Genomic DNA, 22,398 nt, shown 5'->3' with positions numbered 1-22,398 from the left:
GAAACTCTGCAAAATTGCATTGCTCGCTTAGTTGGGTGCGCACGTGTGTGTGTGTATGTGCTGACAAGTCCCCTTTCACCACTAAAATCACACATTTTATTTAAGCTATTTATTTACATTTATTTTGTCTTTTTAATTTCTTGCTGGCTCAGCTCAGCTGCTGTTGCCGCACTCAAGGCGATTCTGCGCGTCTCAAATAGTTTATTATGTGCTTCTATCCGTACATAACTACCTTCACACAAACTGCTGCCATCTGAGTGTGTGTGCATGTAGTTGTGTATGTGTATAGTGGCTGCTAGTTAGGTGGTAGCGTTGCAGTGGCTGTGCTACTGCTTTTCTTTCGGTGCGTATTCAAATTCGCTTCGCTCATTACTCAACGCGTATGGAATTAGGTCAAACGGTCATGCTCGTGCTTTGGGGGAAGAAATTGTGATTTTGCATTTTTTTCGCCTATGAAATGCTTCACATATTCTTTTATGCTTATATTTTTTATACGTGCACCACATTGGGGCATTTCAGTGGCACAACGGCCAGTGGAAAACACTTAGGACTTGGCACTGCTTAAAATGTGACGGATATATTTCATTCAACTCCTAATTTCAACTTCCGATTCAACTCCTAATTTCAACTCCCGCTTCAGCTCCTAATTTCAACAATTATGTAAATGAGTTTTAGCTTAAAATCAATTCGAAATCCCTACTTTTAACGCTTTCTAACTTCATTCCGAGATCACCCTCAAAATTCTGGCATAAAATATAAAAAAATTGTTTAACGCAGACGCGAATTTCCCAACTTTGTTAAAACTAAATCTTCGCTATCATCTTCTTAGAAGAGCGTAAATACAAGGAAACATAGTGAAGTCGTCGCTTTATTGCACCGAAAGGCAACTGGCGAGAAAAAGTGCATGTCATTTGAGAACAACAGCCAAAAATGAACTTTGTCAAATCTCATAGCGCTGCATCAAACGAGCGCCAAAAAAGGTGGGATACGGTACACTAGACAGGGCAAGTTTACTGTGAAGGTTCCCCGCACGACACTAACCGCCTTTTCACATGCCCATTAAACCCACTCATCTGACACCCCTCTCCCTCTGGACCCAGCCCATAGGGTTCAAAATGACTTCGCACTTAAAGCGACCGTCGACTACTGTGTGTGGTGGGGCCACTAAAACGATCCCTCCTCTCCTTCTGAGGAGGCACCCTTCCCGAGACACCGTTCCCGAGACTACTTTTTATTTTACTTCGGGAGTGCCCGAAACTGCATCCATAAAAGGACCAACTCTATGCACCCACGTCTGGGTCCACCATATTTGTAGCCGGCGTTCATGCTATAGGCTCGTCTTCTTGTGTCTCTATTTGTGCGGATTCGCTTTGTTGCACTGTGTCGAGGTCAATCTTCTTTTTCCGTAGTACGTTCTCGATGTATTTCTTTACCGCGTTCCAGATGTCCTCGAGTTCGAGCATTTTGCTCATTATGTTTGCTGAGCACGAATATTGCTGCGACAGTGCGGTAGGCTGAGGGAACTCTGAGTGCCGTTGTTCGTTGCACAGCCTCCAGTGCTTTGCGCTTGGCTTTGCAGTTTAGCACAATTCCCCATACTTCGCTGTCGTACAGGAGAATTGAACTTGTGGCCGCCGTAATTAGCTTTCTTTTGTTCTATGTTGGCCCACCGATGTTTGACATTAATCTACTTAGCATACCCGTGACCTTTGCTGCTTTGGTAGCCGCATGCCGTATCTGGGCTCAGAAAGTAAGCCTGCAGTCAAGTTGAATACCTAAGTATTTCACTACTTTTTGGGTCACTAATGACGTGTCGCCTATTTGCATGCTGACCTCGAGTGGCATGTGACTTCGTGTAATAAGGATGACTTCGGTTTTATGTTTGGCGAGTTCCAGGCCGTGATGATCAAGCCATATTTGCGTCCTTATCATGACCTAGTTCAGCTTCCTTCTAGCGTCTTTAGTGTTCCGAGCTGGTATGACCGCCGCTATATCATCCGCGTATCCCACTAGATATGTATCTTCTGGTGTTTTTATGCTCAATATCTCATCGTAGCTCAAATTTCAGAGATCGGGGCCGAGAATAGATTCTTGCGCTGCGCCAGAAGTTATCGCTTTTGTTTTCTGACCATCTGGTGTGTCGTACAGCAGTTCACACTCACTCAGGTAGCTCTGGAGAATCCTTAGCAGGCATGCAGGTATTCGAAACCTTTCTCGTAGTGCCTTTATAATGTCTATCAATCGTGACTGTTAAAGGCGTTTCGTACATCAAACGTTACCAGGACGGTGATGCGGTTCGGGTAGTGGCGTCTGCGTTGAGCGCTGCTTACCACCTCCTCTATTGCGCCAAGAGTTGATTTCCCGCGTCGGAAACCGTACTACCCTGCTGATAATCCTCCTGCACTCGCAATAGGCTGCAAGTCTGCGTTCAAGCAATTTCCCGGCTCTATTCAGCATGCAAAGCGGACAAGAAGCTGATGGTTGCGCTGGCTCACCCTTACCCTTACTGATCAGCATCAGTTTCTGTATCTGCACAGCTTAGGGAATATGCTTGGAGCTATGCATGCATTGTAAACATCGAGCATGACATCTGGTCGGCTTTCAGCCACAAGTTTGAGAGCTTCAGCTGGGATACCATCTGGGCCTGGAGCTTTGTTCCTTTTGAGGCTTCTTGCCGCTTCGCCTTGGGGGTCTCGGTCCCCGCACAACATAGGGTGCGTGGGGAACAGTATGTCCACCATTTTGCTGATGACATCACTGTCTAGATGTACGGCTGTGGAGTTGGCGTTTAGCTTCCTCATCAGGTGGACAGGACTTGGCTTCACTTGGTGTGTCCAACTGTCGCCGGTTAGGTCGAGAAAGAAACCAAAGAAAGTCGTCCAAAATCGTGTAAGCGGTTATCGCGCTAATTAACAAGAAAGAGAAACCACTATGAGCTTATCCTATCAATCTAACCGCTCTATCGAGCAGAAGCGTCGAAAATTGTCGAATATTAAGCACTCTTGCGTTTCATGAAGTCAACGTCAAACGACGGGGTTTCTCACGCTACATTTTTCTTAATCACAGCCGCGAAAGCTGAAATCTGCACCATGGCGTCGTCAATGCCTTGATCGCGGTTTGACTATCAGAAAAAATGTTAATATCTCCCTTGATCCCACGTTCCCTAAGCATTTTGCATGCCTACAGGATCGCAACGGCTTCTTACTGAAAAGCACTAGCAGTATTCGCCACTATTAAGGAAATAGAAAACTTGGCTGATTAAATTTAGAGAAAACCCCCTGCTCCGACTACCGATTGGAGCCATCAGTGAAGACAGAGGTATCAGATCGGTGCAGCTTTTCCGCTCGTTCCAACCGCGCCTACTTGGAGAGATTACCGTGGCACGCCCCTCGAACTTAGATCTGTCAGAAGTGCGGAGAAATGCGGTTGAGTTAAGTCTGAGTAAGTTCCTGACCATCACGATATTGAGGGTAACTGTAGAGCCGATGAACTAGCGAGACTCGTCACTAAATTGACAGTTGAGTACATAGATAATGACATAGGGATACCCTTACAAACTTGTAAGTTACTCATCCTTGAGGAAATTTTTAAAGAAAGCAAACGAAAAATGGCGTAATGAAGCCACCTGCAAAATCGCCCGTCAACTGTGGCCGACTCTAAATGCTAAACGCACAGAATCTTTGCTATGCCAAAATAAACACAGTCTTAGCACATTGATCTCAGAGTCATAACGGAGCACTGCATAATAGGTAGACACGCCTAAAGGATGGGTGTGCAAACACATGACTTCTGTAGAAGTTGTCTAGATGAGGACGAGGAAGAGATAATCTCGCACCTACTGTGCCACTGTCCTGCTCTATCCAGACGCAGGTTTACTATTCTGGGTAAACAATGAGTTCGAAGATCTCTGTTCTACAGAAATCACAGATATTCTAAAATTTTTTGAAAAGCACACACTGGTTTTAGGAAAGATAGCGACAAGATCCCCAAGCGGCATCACAATGGGCTATGAGCCTGAGTGTGTCCCACATGACAACCGCTTCAACCTAACCTAATTCCCATATTGAGAGAGTTACTTCAAAGGCCATTCTTTGCCTGCACAAGGCTTTTTGATAAGACATGGGGACTAAACCCTAGAATGACCTTCTGGACATTCACCACAGTTGTGAAACCCATAGTCATTTATGCATCCTTAGCATGGTGACCCAAAGTCAAGCAAAGAATAGCAGTAATCGAATTAAACAAACTGCATCGCCTGATATGTGTTGGTATTACAGGGGCTATGAGAACATGTCCCACGGATGCATTGGGTGTGCTCCTGAACATACCACCGCTTCCAATCTTGATTGAAAGGGAAGCTCGCTCGAGTGCCTTAAGATTAAAAGGTATGCCTGAACTTAAAAGTGGGATATGAAAGGACAGGAAAGACTATCACCTAAACCAATACTATTCAGGAACTTCCAAGTTATATTTAATGAACGCACAGACTGGAGAACTAATTCTATCACTTTCAAACCTGGCTCTCAGCTATGGTTTACTGATGGGTCCAAATTGGAAAATGGTAGAACAGGGGCAGGAATCTATGGGCCTAAATTCAAAAAATCGATTCCGATGGGAATCTACCCAACAATATTCCAGGCAGAAATACATGCCATCGAAATATGTGTGAGAGAATGCCTTAGCAGGAAAATGAGAGGTACTCACACCTTCATACTTTCAGATAGCCGAGCGGCTCTAAAAGCCCTTCTATCAACAACTATCACCTCTAAATTGGTAAATGATTGCCTAAACCTTCTCAACACGTTAGGGAACCTCAACATAGTAACACTAGGCTGGATTCCGGAACATGAAGGACATGAGGGAAATGAAATGGCTGAGCACCTTGCAAAACAAGGAGCAAATATGCAACTTACTGGTCCTGAGCCTTTCTGTGGACTCACAAAAAGGCCACATTAGTCAGAGTCAAGCCAAATTATTCCTAAGTCCCAACAAAGTAATATCTGACAAGCTTCTCTCACTAAGCAGAGTCGAACTGCGTATTTTAACAGGATATCTTACAGGTCACTGCAGCCTGAGGTATCATCTAAATAATATTGGTCTATCTGAGACCAATGTCTGCCGCGTTTGCGAAATGGACATAGAAAACTCAGAACATGTGCTTTGTGAATGTCCTGCGTTGGGCAGACAGAGACTTCATCACCTTGGTGGTATCGTAGTATCTCCATGCAATCTTTGGAACAACAAACCCAAAATGGTGCTAAAATTTTTAAAAAGCCTAAACTGTAGGGTTACAAAAATAGGCCTTTGACATTAGATCAGCTCTGCTCGCAGTGCGTAATGGCCTTCTAATAATAATAATAACCTAACCTAAGTCTGATATTATTTGATGCTCTTTGACGCTCTCTGTATAAAACCCAATTTGATGAGAATTTGGGTATTTAAATGAAATGTTTCGCTCACTTCACGTGTAAACTGCAGTTCAGGTTTGTTATCAAATTTTCTTCGTATTCAATGATTTCTAAATGATTCAACAAAACTGTGTATGGCACTCCCCGTGGAATGCCCCAAAACCAGTATTTACATCAGTTTTATTTTTGTTCTTTTTGCTTCTTTTTACGTTACAATTTTCTGGTGACACTTTGTCCTTCCTTTCGACAAATTGTACAACAAACTATCCAAAAATTGGTGAAATATTTGCTCCAACACTCCAGTGCCATAGGGGGGCGCAGCGCGCTCTGCTATGGGCAGCGCCGCAATTCATAGCCATGCGGGCATCCATGGCGGGCAAGAGATGGTTGCAATGAAATTTAAGTAATTGAAACTTAAAACGACAGCGATTAATGTTCGGGAAAAATAACTAAATATATTCGAGTGTCAACAAGATGAATTTATATTGCATTTGTGAAACATTGTTGCCTCCAAAGATGGCGAATGCTCGAATGCTCGTAAATACCAGGATGAAGATGATGGGAAAGAAGGCAAGTAAAAGCGAAGTGTCAATTAGATACATCTACAACTTGTTGTGGAAAAAATAGGAGAACTTCTAGGGCAAGTACATAATTCGTTTGCGTAAATAAGAAATCCTTGCGACACCAACTGGCATCAGTGAATTTGTGAAATTTCGTATGCCGGAAAATACGAGCGAAATGTGCTTAAATGTCAAGGCGAAACACAGCTGCGTTGATTTTAGTTTCGGCATGCGGTTATGTGTGACATGCATACAAACGCACATAGCACACATACGCACACATACATACATAAATGTGCACATAAATATTTCATACATGACAGATAATAGCTTTTAGCTTGAAGTGAATCGAATTTATGCGCAGAATTGTATAGTAAAGATGTGTATGTATGTATGTATGCATGTATGTATGTGTGTATGTGTGTGTATATGTATGTATGTATGTATGTATGTATCCTTAAATTTGTATGCATAATAATAAATTGTGACTTAACTGAAATTTGACGGCAGATTATTTGAATTGGTTGAAGTGGAAGTGAGAAGAAATTAAAAACTGTTGAGGAAAGAGGATATGCAGATTAGAGCGCCCATAAAATGGGCAAAAATGGTGGGAAGCGCAAAATATTTTTTTTTTGTATTCACTGAACGCCCATTTTCGCCCAAAAAATAATTTTCTCTAATGGGAAAAAGTATGCTAGATTGGGGTTAATTAAGTAAAATAATGGTTTAAGCTTTCTGCTTTTTTGAAAAAAATCTTTATACTGGGTAGCCGAAAAAGTCTTTTCGTATTTCTAATCAAACTTCAACTCATTTTTTTATATTTATAATGAGCTTTATTAAATCAAATATGTACCATTTTGGTCTACCACCTTTTGCCATTTTTCTTCTAGAGACATTATTCCATCATTGTAAAACTTTTGTGGTTTCTCGGCGAAAAACTGCGATAAGTAATTTTCACAGGCTTCTCATGAAGCCAACTTTACTCCATTAAGGGAGTTCTGGATTGACCGAAACAAATGGTAGTTCGATGGTGCAAGGACAGGGCTATACGGTGGATGCGTCAAAACTTCCCAGTTTTTTGCCGAGTCATCAAAGATGCGTGTGGACTAGCGTTGTCCTGATGTAAGACGACGCCCTTTCTGCTGATCAGTTCTGGCCGTTTTTTTTTTGATTGCTTGCTTCAATCTCATCAGTTGGTGACAGTAAAGTGTAGAATCAATCCTTCGAGCAGGCTGGAGCAGCTCATAGTGGATGATTCCTTTCCAATCCCACCAAACACACAGCATAACCTTTCGAGGCGTCAATCCTGGCTTTGCGACCATTTGTTGAGCTTCACCACCTTTCCACCATGATCTTTTTCTCACATTATTGTCGTATTTGACCCACTTTTCGTCTCCTGTTACCATTCGCTTCAGAAATGGTTCGGTTTCATTTCGTTTCAGCAAAGAATCGCAGATGTTAGTTCGGTCCATTAAATTTTTCACAGACATCGAGCTTCTTTTTGTAACCAGCCTTTTTTAAATGGTTCAAAACCGTTTGATGATGAATGTTTAGTGCCTTGGCGATGTCATGGCAGCTTATGTGACGGTCCTGGTCAATCTTTTCCATAATTTCATCGACTTTTTCAACGATAGGTCGACCGGAGCGAGGTGCATCTTTCACTGGTAGCACTGGAGATAGATGACTCCAACGACATCTATTGACAAAATACGAAAAGACTTTTTCGACTACCCAATATGTTAGGTAGGCGTGGATATATACCGATATTGCCCATTTTCAACAAGAGACAACGCCGCATAGAGACAACGAAGCCACTTAGACGAAATGGGTCCGTTGTGAGCCGCGAGGGCGGGACTACATTTCCCTTACCATATTGAACCATCCTGAGCTTTTGACAAAGCGTAAAAGGTTGTTGATACCTAAAGTGTATAGATTATCTATATTCATTAAGAAGTAGGATCTTAAATATCGGCTCCTGCTTCTGGCTAGAGCAGGGCATGTGCAAAAATGGTGTTGAATTGTTTCCAACTCCTCCTCATTTCTGCAGCTACGACAGAAATCATGCGTGTAAACGCCTAATCTCCTTGCATGATTTCCTGTGAGACAATGTCCTGTGAGGGCCCCTACTAACGTTCTAATTTCAAGTCTACTCAATTTTATAATATTCTTGAACAGACGTAGATTTAGCCTTGGTCATTTTTGCCATGTTAGCAATTTCACAGGTATTGTCACTAATCTATCTTTGATTTACAGAACTGATTAGTGCGTCCTTAATAAAAAGTTCACAAATTGCGATAGGTACCCCCCTAAAATTACTTATGTTTGGCATACAGGTACCTTCTCTTGCAAGTTAGTCTGCCCTACAGTTCCCTGGTATATCACTGTGGCCTGGAACCCAGCGTAAGATAATACGATATTGTTTGGCCATCTCATTAAGAGATTGGCGACAATGTGAGTCACTCCTTGATGTTGTTTGGAATGCATCCAGGGCTCGTAGGGCAGCTTGGCTGCCTGATAGAATGCAGATATCTGTTGATGATATTCTGTTGGATCTTCTTCAAACCATTCCAGTCTAGAAGGGATTTTCATTAGGAAATTCCTTTCGAAGCAGAGAATGGGAGGGTGATAATCACACTCACTGGGTATATCCTTATAGGAGTTTAAGATGGTTGAATGTCCATGTGTGACAGTCCTCCATTTTGAGCTCGCTTTGAGCCTTAAAGCGGAGCAGGCCGCTGAGTATTTGCAGAAGAGATCTAGGAGTGTCAGATGTAGCATGATGTCCAAAGCCATGGATGGCGTGGTTTTCATGACGCCACATATTGCTAATTCCGCTGACCTCTGCACCTTATTCAATAAATTAGAATAGGTTTTTTTCTGCATAGCACACCACCAGACAACATTTCGATATAGAAGAATGGGTCTGACGACAGCAGTGTAAAGCCAATGAGCAACCTTAGGTTTATTTCCCCAGGTCTTACCTAAAGCTCTCTTACAGGCATAGAAAGCTAGGCTCGCTTTCTAACTCTTTCTACGATTTTGACTTTGACTTCCAAGTCAATTTCCTATCTATGTTTAGACCCAAGTACTGGGTTTCTTCCGAAACCACGAAAGCTTCCCACTTGAGCATAATTGGACTTAGCTGGGGGATTTTGTGTTTCCTAGTGAACAATATGAGTTGTGCTTTGCCTGGGTTGACTCCTAGACTACACTTTTCTGCCCACCTAGAAAGTATATCTAGAGCATTTTGTATTAGGTCTCTTAATGTAGATAATTTACCAGAGACAGCAATGACAACATCATCGGCGTAAGCTATCACCTTACAGCCCACCGATTCCGGTGTTAACAGAAGTTTATTTACAACTGCGTTCCATAAAAACGGTGAGAGAACTCCACCTTGCGGTGTACCTCTACTCGCCAATCTCCTGAGCACCGATTCTCCTAGATTCGCTTCAATGATTCTGCTATTTAGCATTTTGTCAATGAAGCCTACCAAGCCCGGTTCTACCCCAAGATCAGTGAGTGCTGCAGTGACGCCTGCTGATTTATTGCTTCTTTTCTCAAGTGAAAAAATGCTACAAGAAAAATTTCCCATACCATCACTTTCGCACCGCTATGTTCGACTGTCTCGGCCGTGTATTGGGGATTATATTCAGCATTTCATGGACGACGCACATACTGTCTAGACCCAGTGCCTCCATATAGAATCACCATTACATCCGTCCACAAAATATTTCTCCTTTTTCCTTTGGCCAATTTATGTCTTCTGTGGCAACTTTTAAGCGCGCTGCAACGCGTGCTTTTTTGTCAGCAAAGGAACTTTGCGTGGACTTTGCGCATATATTGGGTTGGGAAATAAGTTCATAGCGTTTTTATATTTGCTTGTATTTTATAACGATTTTTTTGTTGTTTGGCAAAGGGTAAGTATTTATTCGGTGGAACTCTTTCTGCTCTACAAAACTATGTTAATTATATTTTTGAGTTATTTAATTTTTTATTAGGTTTAAGACTTAGAAATGGAATATCCAGAAGGCAAAAATCAACATTTTAGACACCTGCGGTTCTCTGCTTTTCATCGAGATCAAAAAGCTGTCGAAGCTGCCCGGGACATTTGCGACGTGTATGGGGAAGGTGTTTTAGGCGAGTCTATGGCGTCGATGACACATCTCGAAGCGGACCGTCTTCTGAATTCGATGAAGAAGGCATCACATCACTTTTGAAGGAGCGGAGGAACGGACGCCAAACCAGTCGTGAATTGGCGGAACAAATGAACAGCGGTCATAAAGCGACTCTCAATCAACTTCATTCAATGGGATTTATCGAAAATTTAGGAGCCTGGGAGCCTACGTACTTCACGAGTTCCACGAAAACATCAAAGACAGTCGCCTATCTCGCCAGCCATCGAGCAACACGCGGTCATAAACAGCGATTTTTGTACCGAATCGTAGGATTTTCATCCTAAGAAGAACATGATATGTGTTTGATGGGACTGAGAGGGCATGGTGCACTGGGAAATGCTCGAAAAGAATGGCACGGTCAACAAGGAGCTCTAGATTGCCCAGCTGCAACGCGTCGACTAAAAATGCCCCCAAAGAGCGTCAAAGCCGCACTCCAAGAGCTCGAATGTGAGTTCCTTCCGCATCCGCCGTTCAGCATTCTCCGTACCTTGCACCGACCGATTATCATCTTTTCCGCTCTCTGTCAAACCATATGAAGGGCGTTACCCTCGACAACAAAGAGGTTCGCACGCTTAAAAACTGGCTTAACAACTTCTTTGACACCAGACCAGACGATCTTTGGCAGGACTGCATGCACAAATTGGTCGAGAGCTGGGAAGAGGTTGTAAACAGCAACGGCGAATATCTAATTGATTAACTTATTGATATGATTTCTGTTTTTTATTTAAATAAAAGTCTTCGGTAAAAACGCTACGAACTTATTCCCCAACGCAATAGTAGGCATGGGCGCTCCCATTATTTCGAACACAGCTGTGCATAACTAAATCGACTCAAAATTATAAATACACCATCTTTTTGTCAGTTTTGTCTACTTTTCTTTGACTTAGTTCTCATTAATTTTGTATAAAAATATAGTTCATTCTACGACACATGAAATATAAATCAAAATTTAAAACTGTGTACAAGATTATAGGAATTCGACGAATTTTCATGAAAATTTAAAACTTGCATCAAAAGTAAAAAAAATATATATTTTGTGCGCAGTTTTGTAACTCATTAAACTCCAGTGGAAGTTTGAAGTGACTCAAAATTCCCGTTGATTTTTGATATTTTTTTCCATGGCAGGGACCTTTTTGCAGAGGCAACATTTTTTAAGGAAACTTTTGACTTGGACCCATTCTAACACATGCCCGGCAAAAACGAAAATTTGATTGAAAAACGTGCTGCTTCTAACGAAGTTACAAGTTTGTTTGTTTGAATACGAAAATCAACAGCCAACTCTAATTAAATTTCACTGAAATGTGCGCGGGTAATACTCGTAAAGAAGGTCAGTCCGGACCGCATTTAGCCTTCCGCAGCAAAATCATGACAAAAATATTTTTTGCATCCTCCAAAAAAAAACAACATCAAAGAGAGCATTAAAGTTTTTATTTGTTATTTTGTTGGCGTCTTAATGTGGAATTTTTGGTAGGCACGCACGCATGCTGAAGTTCGCTGTGTTTGTGTAAAAAAAAAAATGCCATCACAGGAATGAGAGCCAGGCGCTCTTAGTAGGAGTGAGGAGTAAATTTATATCTAAGCAATGCTTTTGTGTGTGTGCGAATGTGTATGAATGCAGAATAAAATCAGACGTGACAACAAAGAAAGTGCTTTAAAACTACTCAGTGGCGCAAAATTAATCATCCAGCTTTGTGTTTGAATAACTTTTTTACTAAACGGAAAACGAAAAAAGATTTTGAGTCATGAAATTCTCCGCCCCGCGCGCTCCATAATTTGTGTTTGTTTGTCAAAACAAAAAATAGAAATCTGCCCATAGGTTTTATTAATTTTGCGCCACCTTGGATTTTTGTATGGCATTTGATCAATTCATTTAAATCAGTATGTGTGTGTTAAATTTTAGGATTTTAAAAGTCCTGTAACTCATTGTCTAAAAAACGGAGAAAACTGTTCTTATTTTTTTTAAGTGAAGTAGATTCTATAAAAACTATATAAAACTGGGTAACTCAAAGCTCCAAACTTTGTACGAAATTCGCAAAAATTTAACAAATTTCAGAAAAAATACATCGAAATTTTCCATCTTTTATTTACAATACAATCGTGAGTTTTGCAGTCCATTCAGTTTTAATACAATAAAGATTCAAAGTCTCATAAAAGTCGCTTTGATTTTTGGCAAAATTGGAATAAAGTCTTTCATTTGGTACAGATAACTAAATTTTGTTCTTTCTATAGTCAGAGACTTTTGATAAAAAGGGAATTTACTGAAACCTAAAGAAGTGCGTGTTATTGGTATCTAGGAAAAACTTTCCCTGGCTATTCAAATCCAGTTTTATATGGGATGGGAATAAGTTTCCGCACTCGAAAAAGAGGTATCGCTGCTGATACTATTTTTGGTGTCTGATCTATCGATGGAAATGGTCTAGAAAGCAAGTAACTGGGTGCCACATTAATTAAAGGAGAGGGATATCGAGAGACCTTTGGTGTAAGATGCTTCTTGAACGGAATAGAAAAAAATATTCATGCTTCAAAGGTTTTGTTGTGCATCTGGTGGGATCTTAAACCATCTGAAACCATCACTGGCAATCATTTCCGACTGCAGCTAATGCGTTTGAATCGAGCTCTCAGAGGAAAGCGGCCGGAATGGGACGGTAGACATGACAAACTTATTTTTCTGCACAACAACGCCAGGCCACGAGATGCTAAATGGGTCCAGAAATATTTAGAAAGACTGAATTTGGAAATCTTGCCCCACCCGCCATATTCCCCAGACATTGCACCTTCGGATTACTATCTGTTCTGATCAATGCAGTCAGCCCTTATTGGAGAGCGGTTCACTTCATACGAGAGCATCGCAAACTGGCTCAATGAATGGATCAAGTCAAAAGAACTCGAATCCGTATACTACCTGAAAGATGGAGTAGAGTTGTAGCTTCCAATGGCACATACTTCACATAATATCAAAGCTTTAATTGTTTGAATAACTCGTAACTTTGGCTAAGAAAAGACTGAAACTTATTCCCATACCATATATTTTACTTTATTTTCAAGTAAATCAGACTGGAGCATTACCTATAGCGTACGGAGACAGTTTTTTTTTTTTTTGCATGACAACTATTTTTGCTGAAAATTTCATTGAAATCATTCTATCCATTCGTCCTGTAGCTTACGAACAAAACATGGCACTTCAACTTATATAATTAGGATAGATATATCTCGTCTTTAGACATATACTAGCTTTAACCCGCGGCCCCGCTCGCGTAGGAGTAGTTTTGAGGGATTTAGGATATGTATCTAAAAGAATTACAAACAATAATTTCATAGAAAATAATTTTGTATTAATAACCATAATATTACAATACCCGGCATCCATTGCTATGCCTCGTTGAATAAAATCAAAACAACCAATCAGAAAAATATCAAGCAAAATTATTTTTATTAATTTTCTATCTCAAACCGATTTTGAACTTTGGATTTGGGTCATAGTTGAACAGCTTATGCGGATTATGAAGTCTAGAGTGTGCTACAAATAGTGAGAAATAGGAAAAACTAAGATTTTTTAGATTAAATTTAAGCAAATATTCGATTATTAGTCACGAATGAGAGAGGTGGCGCGGCCTGGGGCTGTGGGAAGGGAGTTCCATCATAAAACATGCCTATAACCTTCATTGGGTTAAAAAATGAATGTATAAAAACTTTTACGTCATTTGGTGTTGTCGTTTCGTAGTGATGCGCGGACAACGTACAGACATTCACCTTTATAGTATAGAAGATATGGAGATAGCATCTGTTTTTTTTGGGAAGGGGAGCTAAACATGTCAGAAACATTTTGATTAGTGCCGTCGAGCCAATGGTATGTGGACTCCCACTAAAACAGACCTCCCCTCTTCGGCTGACTTTAACCGCGGAACCGCATTTGCACTACATCGAGAGTGAAGCCGTGATTGGGGCTATTAACCACAAAAGAAAGACTCTCTACCTATGACGTGTGGAGTTTATAAGTCGTTGATAATCTCCATTACTTTCGTTATGAAGCAGATGGAACTTCGCAAGTGTGCGGTAATGCCATGTGCATTACTATCTTGCCTGCGTATGATATGATTGTGCGTCTTTAACTCAAGTGTCTGTAATTGTCGTCTGTACATCTGTGTCGACCTCCTCTGGAACACTCTTCCATGTTCAATTCAGCATTTGTCGAGAAGTTCGGTGTGATCAGACGTGACTCAGGACGTTGATATTATTTAGCTCTGGCTGCGCTACTCAAACTGCTCTATTGTTCGCCTTTCTTCGTCCTGCTTACGTAGTACACGGAGTTGCCTGTCTTCCATCGGACGCTGTCTCCCCAGGTGGCGTATAGGGAATTCTCCACAGGGATATGCAGGGTAGGTTAGAAATAAAATATCCCTGGCGGACCAGAACAGGCACACACCTGCTTGGAGATGTATTTCAACCAAGAAAAACGCAAAGTGTAAGCACTTAGCTGCGAAATTCCATCAGTGTTTGTTTTACAGTAAGGGGCTGTTGGGTCAGCGTCTGACTGAGAATGAGCGCAACCACACCCTGGAAGGTTGACTACAAGCAGTCGAAACGGTCACATGACAATCTCATGCTACAGCAATGGATACTGGATTCTGAGTTCAGGGGGATTCTGGTATCATATCACTGGAAACCGTCTTGAATTGATTATGTGAGCTGGTAAATGTAGTTACTGTACCATTAGTATGTGGATTGAAACCCCACAGAAACTGCGGTGCAAGTATTGCCACGTCCCGATAAAACCGTGGCAGGTCTGGAGGTACGTTCTCAGTAGGTCGCTGTCAACTTATATTAGTAGTAAAGATTATATCGCGCTTGCTTCCTTTTAACACCGACCCGGATGTGAACATATGCACTCATAAGGCCATGTGTCAACACTCGCGTCGACCTCCCTGCATTGCAAAAATCCACGGGATCATAAAGGCGACTGTACGTACGAATTAGGATAGCGACACCAAAGACGAATGCTGCCTTCACTAGAGAATGCCACACAACGCCGAGGACTACTCACATTGATAGTTTTTTATTTGGACTGGGCCGGCTGTGGGCACACAACGAGATACTAACAAAACATATTAGAGCTCCCCTGATTAGTCGATCATTTGAACTTAAATTTATAAGTGTGTGATCAAGCGACTTTTTTGTCTCAACGAAATATATGAAATGTATCCAATGTATCGAACGCTCAAGTCAACACTGTTTACATCATAGTTGAACAATCAGTTGAGTGGCGCCCCCCCGCTTTATATCCTGTTGAGTACGAATGGAGCTCCCGCTAAGATAATCCATCTCATCAGAACCCTTTATGAGAACTCTGAACTGACAGTTCTGCACAATTGCAATATCAGCGACCCATTCACCACCAACGCAGGCGTGAAGCAAGATTGGCCTCCCCTGTCGCTCCTTCTCTTCGCTGTCGTCATAGAACGAATTGACCCTGCACAAAAGAGGCATCGTATAGAGTTGCACTAGACATGTCGAGGATCTAGACATCGCCGATGACATCTGCCTTCTACCTCACAAACTCACTGGCATACAAGCGAAGGCGGACAGACTGGTCACGCTGGCACGGGCTGTCGGACTGGTGGTCAACATCGCTAATACCAAAACTATGCGAGCCAACCACAGTAAAGCAACATATGCAATGGTTGACGGATGCCCAGGGGAATTTGTCGAGAGCTTCTGCTACCTCGGCTGCACTATCACGGCAAACGGCGGAGCAGTGGAAGATGTCAACTGCAGGCTAAACAAGGCAAGGGCGGCGTTCGGGCGAATACATACAGTATGGGCGAGTTAGCAAATTTTCCAGGCGCTCTAAACTGTGAATATTCAGCTCATGCATGAAGTCAGTATTGCTGTACGGAAGTGATGAATGGCTGGTCTCTAACACCATCACACAGCGGCTACAATCTTTCGTCAACAAATGTGTCCGCATCATCTGTAGAATATTCTGACCGAACACAATCAGCAACGACGCGCTGTAGAGATTAACGAATGAGGATGGATAGGTCACATGCTTAGAAAACTACCAGATAGCACCACGAGAATGACACTGGACTAGAACCCGCAGGGAAGCAGAGGTGGCGCGCGGACAAAGAATACTTGGAGAAGGTCGATGTTGCGCGAGCTGGCAGCTGCCGAATCACGTGGCATGGCACAAAAACAACATCCCAAAACCGTGTACGATGCAAGAGTCTTGTCGAGCTCCCGAGTGGAGTGAACAAGGAAATAAAAAGAAAAGTGTATGGCATCCAAGTAATCACCTGCATGTTAGCGGCACTTTTTTGAATAAATTAAGTTTCCTTCCAATTGTTTATCGAATGCGTTGAGGTGTTTTGTTTTTCGTGCCTGTCCGCCCACAAGAAAATACACATACACGTGTGCACATATACATACATGTAGATGCATAAGTATGTGTCAATGAAATACGTATTGAACTCTTCATGCATTGCGAGGCGTTTGCGTATAAAACACAAGCAACTATTGTGGGCACTTGAATTAATATCTGGAGCATTTTGTTTTAAATTTTTTTTTTTATTTTTTATACAGCAAATGAGTGCTGGGGAGAATTATGCTGACACAAAAGATGTGAAGCTTTGGCCTGAACAAAACATAAATTTACATCTGATTCCTGTGCAGAGCGAGTTTCTACGCACACACATGGATACGAGTGCATACGAATACATACATAATTATGTGCACGTATACTGGTTAGAAGCTGTGTTGCATGATGCGCAATAGTTAGATAAATAAAGGGTGGTGCAACTGCAAATTTCTTTTTAAAAAAGAAAAAAAAAAATTAAGAAATTAAATCAGTTTTAATCCACAAATGCCGTGAATGCTGGAGTGCATAGCATTGAGCTGTCAACCAGTTAATATCGTCGAGGTGACTGATGTTAACTAAAAGCTTGATTGTTCGTAAAGAGCTCTTACATGGTTAGACTGCCTTATACAACGTGCAAGCGGTTCATTTCGACTAAAATTGGTCATGTGAGAAGGTAAATGGAACATAGAACTGAGTCTAAGGTTTCGAGTGGGACAATTATAAAGTATTAGCTCCAGAAAGAAGTGGCATTTGATATGGTGCGTAACTGCGTCCCTTATAAACATTACCAATGAAATTTTTCTCCGCATTTCTAAAGTTGGCAATGCTAACAAAAGACAACTACTTTTATAGGCAGGCAAACTACAAGGCCAACGAAGTGAATATTTATTCAATTCATTCTCACAAGAGAAAAATACAAATTCTTCAGCGTAGAAATATCCTAGAATTCCTTATTACAAAGCCAAGCATAGATCCAGACTTGGCAATAAGAGAAGTATATATGTTTAGAAAACGATATTTTCGGTGTAAATATGATCCCCAAGTCTTTCTTTTCATAAATTTTTTTGAGGGTGGTAGGGCCCAACTTGTAATCGAAATCAATCGTAACTTTGTGTCTACTGAAGGACATGTGCTAGCATTTACCAGCATTAAGAGGGAAAGAGTTATCATTACACCAAGCTTCCAATCTTGTTAAGTCTTCTTGAAGTCTTATGCAGTCAGTTACGACCCCTATCCGACTGCAAATTTTCAGGTCATCTGCGTACATTAGACAACGTGATGTCTGAAAAACGTCTGGAATGTCATTAACAAATATTAAGAACAATAGTGGCTCAAGATGGCTATCTTGAGGTATGCCTGAGGTAACTTTGATGGCATCCGACTTTATGTTATTTATACGAATGAATTGAGTTCTATCTGTTATATAAGATGCAAGCCACTTAAGTAAGCTAGGATGGAGGCCAATTGAACCCAGCTTTTTAAGTAGGATACTATGGCTGACTCTATCGAACGCTTTCGAAAAATCGGGGAATATGCCATCGCATTGTTGGCCTTTTTCAAATTGGTTTAAGAAAAAATTTGGGAATAACCCTAAATTCGTAACAGTAGATCTCTCCTTAACAAAGGCGTGCTGATTAGGCGACATGAGATCTGAAGGAGGTTTAATCCTATTTATATTGTAAAATATAATTTTTTTAAAACTTAGTTTAATAATTCACTCAGTTTTATTTAGCTTTACTTTTTTTAACATCTGGTCGCATTGCCCCCGATTGCGGTTATTGTTGGTGTTCTTCTCCTTTCAGCAATCAAATCTCTCTCTCTCACAGCTGCAGTGTTGGCTAGTTTTGGCTATGAAAAACACTAAAGTGCCCATTTAAAGAAAAGAAAATACCTAATTTTTATTGAATTGCTTAAAGAACTTTGTATGCGTGACATATTGTCTTTACTGTGAGCGTTTTTTAATATAAATTTGTTATGGTTGTGTAAAATAGACTGTATGGGAAGCAGGGTTTTGAAAAACCATCCTTGTATTTAAGACTTATGTTAAGAAAATCACTTTAAAAGTGGCCGAAAAAACACTTTTTTGCTATATTTGATGTTATATAACAAGCTAAGGTACTCCTTTGTCAAAAACGTGGTTATGGTTTCTTCAGTATCATCTGGAATTTTTTTGTGTTTTTTACTATAATTACACCTCGAAGCTTTAATTCGTATCTAGTAACTTCAAAGGCTTTTTAAAATTAATAAAAATGTCTTAAATGTTAAGAAGAGTTGAGAGAAGTAAATACAATATTCTTGTACGAGTATAACGTCAAAAGGAGCAAATAAGTGCAAATCCCACTTAAAAAACATCAAATTTTATAACAATCAACAAATTTTAATTGGCACTAAAATCTTCTTAGAGTGGCCGTTTTAGCCTTAAAAAGCCTTTTAAAAATAAATTTTTTTTCTTAAATTAAAATTCTTGGTAGCTTCCAATTAAAAACCAAACTAACATCAAACACTAAAATTTTCGTATTTTGAGTATCAAAAGCACTAAATTTATTGACAACACTCTACAACTAGGCTAGTGTGACGTAACGAACTCTCTGATGGGCGCAATCTAATTTCTATGATTCTTGTATAACGCTTACCGTTGACTGACGGCGCAAAATTCCATGAAGTCGAAGTGGAAACCTCATAAAGAATCTACCGTTAACTGAAATGTGGTTTCCAATATCGTTTTAAAAAACGATAGGAAAAAAAACAATAGGTGTCACCACTCCAAAATTCGCTCAAAACTATCACTCGCCATGATTCAGTGTCGGGCTAATTAGTGAGAAAAAAGAGGCAGTAGCACCACGCTGAGGGCACCACAGAAATGGAAAGAGAAAAAGGAAACGAAGGGTTTTCTCACGGGTCACTACCCGCGAAGTATGTATGCCGTGAGACTTCGAATTACTTTGAGTCTTTTTTTGCGTCAGCTGTATGGAGGATGAGGTGGCACCATCTTAGCACCTTCTCTTTAGCTGCGCTGCCACTTCTTTCCTACGCCTGCTGATGTAGCAGGTCTTGATATTAAAAATCTGATGAAATTCATCTGTAGGATAAAGCGACTACAAATCAGTCATCGTTTGTAATCCACAAATACTCTATCGGTTTCCTTCACCTCTTTGCCCTCGCAATGACATCAAAAAGGATGAACTTGAATTCTTAGTCCGAGGGGTCCACTTTCTGGGCAACCAGTATAACCTAATCTAACCTTAGAAGCTATGATTGTTGATATTTAAAAATGATATAAACTAAGCGACCCTCGAAGTTCGATTTATCAGACCTCAGAACATTCGACCAATCTTCCTACGTAAACTGTTTATGTATCGGAGAGCTCATTCTAAAAACGTTTATCGATTTTTTTCTGAAAGTCACGGCTTCTTTCGGGCTTTGCGCCCTTTCTAATCTGCTTCCAGTTGTACTTCTTCCTGCTGTTCGAACACGTATGTTTCAATTTCCTCCCACAGGGCAGCTGCAAGAGCAGAAGAGTATTTTTTACAATCCTTGCGAGAGTCGCATATAACTTTTCGGTCTTCCCGTACACTAGTGAGGTGTGTTCGTCAACTTTATGATTTATTATAGTGGAATTTGGTCGCAGTAATTCACTTAAGGGGTTACATGGGTTTCGTCGCGTAAAAAAAGGCCTATTTTCAATATAAAAGTTGCAATATTGGCAGACATTTTTCCAAAAAAATGGAAATTTCGCTCAAATTTGCTTAATTTTTTTTTTTTTTTTTTTTTTTTGAAGTTGTAATTGAAAAAAAAAAATCCTTCGTACAAGCACGAGTAAATTGTATCTCGAACACCTGTGTAAAATTTCATCAAGTCGGTTGAGTAGTTTTCGAGAACATTTGACAGCCGACTTTGAAAACAGGGTTCCGAGAAAAACGCGTTTAAAGCTTTGAGTAACAATAAAAGTGGCTTGGAGCGCACACCTTCCAAAAGCTGCCTGAAACTATTATTCGGATCGTGTTAAAAAATTAGGGTAATATTCTTGAGATGTTGTATAAATTAATAAGTCAAAAAAAAATGATTTTTTGAACCCACGAAACCCATGTAACTCTTTAATAGTACACGCTTTTTAATGGCAGAAATACACTCAGAGGTTTTGCCATTGCCTGCGAGGGGCAACCGCTATTAGAAAAAATATTTCCATCATTTGGTGTTTCATGCATGGCGATTCGAACCGGTGTACTTCCGGATGGTAGTCAAGCACCAACGCATTCGCATAATTCGCCATTCAACTCCTTATTAGTGCTTCGGAAAAATGTTGCTTGCCTTCATACAAACTTAAACTCTAGCCTTACTTAAGGGGTACCGCTGGTCTACTAAAGCTCGAAAATTTAGGGTTTTTTTACAATAAAAAAACTAAAAACCATATTAGAATTTTTTTGTTTTTTTATTTATCTTATTTTACATACAAAAATTAAAACAAAAATTTTACTTTAATAATTTAAAAAATGGCGCTGAAGTTGACTCTAGCCTTACTTAAGGGTCTCGGTGGTGTAAAGCTCGAAAATTTTGGGTATTTTCAAGTTTTTTTTTACAATAAAAAAAATAAATAATTATTAAATTAATTAATTAATTATTAATTAAATTTTTTACGCTTTTTATTTAACTTTTTTTGCATACAAAAATGAGAATTTGTTTTTTTTTTCAGTTTTAATAATTTTAAAGATAGCGCGGATGTTGACCCTCCCGAGAAATTGGACCTGAACGGTGTTATCCATTTTAGCTCTTCTATATATCTGAAAAATATTAGTCGGTATGGCTATATATATGTCTTGTACTAGAAAAAAAATTGACAAAATGGCGCGGTTTTGAATTTGACTCTCTAAAAATCGGGGTTTCTTTCAGTTTTTAACCAAAAAAATACGAAATAATTCAAATAATAATATGATTTTAGTACGGGCGATAGCCATTGATGTTGCGAACCACATATTAAAATATCAGACGATTTGGTTGAATAGTTGTTTTTTTTTTTGACAACACCAGGCCAAAAAAAGAAGTTTTGAGATAGTTGAGTTTAAAGTTTTGAGACTGGGCGCGTGACAAATCTGCCTCTACCAACTAAAACGGCTGTAGAATCGAAAATACTGGGAATATCCTTCTAAAAATTTGACATTATAGTCTTAAAAGCCTATTCTTTCGGAATATAAAAAAAAAATGATTTTTGTTGTTTTAATTCTAGACCACCGGGACCCCTTAATCTACTTGCAATGCCTTTAACTACTTTAATTTCTTTGAGTCTTTAGCAATACGAATACTTCTAAATATTATTTCATGCATAGCTAAAGAATCCAAAGCATCATTTTCTAGGCACATTAGTCCAAATTTATTCCGTTTTTCATCAGTCATTGAGTTTTTATTGTGTTTTTGCGTATTTCAATTAAAAAAAAAAAGAATGTTTGGCTCATTGGTAACAGCCAATGGTAGAAAAATTCTTAGCATTAGCTCAATATTGGGGAAAATCATTTGCAATTTAATTATAAAACTAAATTAATCGTCTATTTGAAGGTAGCTTTGCACTCGGGTCTTCAAGTTTGCCGTAATGATTTAAGAAATGGCTGGCAAATATTACAGGGTGAACGATATGACACACTGCTTGTATCTGTAAAACAGCTCATGATATCAGCGTCAAAATTTTTCTAATGACAGTTCAATATATTGTTTATAAGCCATCAAAAGCGTTTGCGTCTCAGTTTTGTTGAATTTTTTTTTTCTGTGATGGAATTCAAATGTAATAGTGTGATTGCGTTATATTTGGCTGGAAAATCACAACAACCCATTGTTCGTGAGCTCAGTCACCTCAAAGTGAATATAATGTTTGTGTATCGCACTATAAAAAGTTACAATGATACTGGTAG

At 40.0% G+C, this 22,398-nt stretch overlaps 1 protein-coding gene across 3 annotated transcripts in view; it reads left to right on the top strand.

Moving 5' to 3' along the window:
* Positions 1–22,398, top strand: part of LOC128867315 (protein N-terminal glutamine amidohydrolase) — an 85,142-nt gene that overhangs the window by 5,792 nt on the left and 56,952 nt on the right. The gene's annotated exons all lie outside the window — the stretch shown is intronic.

Source organism: Anastrepha ludens, chromosome 6, assembly GCF_028408465.1.
Source record: "Anastrepha ludens isolate Willacy chromosome 6, idAnaLude1.1, whole genome shotgun sequence".
NCBI classification, from domain to species: domain Eukaryota; kingdom Metazoa; phylum Arthropoda; class Insecta; order Diptera; family Tephritidae; genus Anastrepha; species Anastrepha ludens.
Note: the sequence above shows the minus strand (reverse complement) of the source record. Positions and strands in the feature narration are given on the sequence as shown.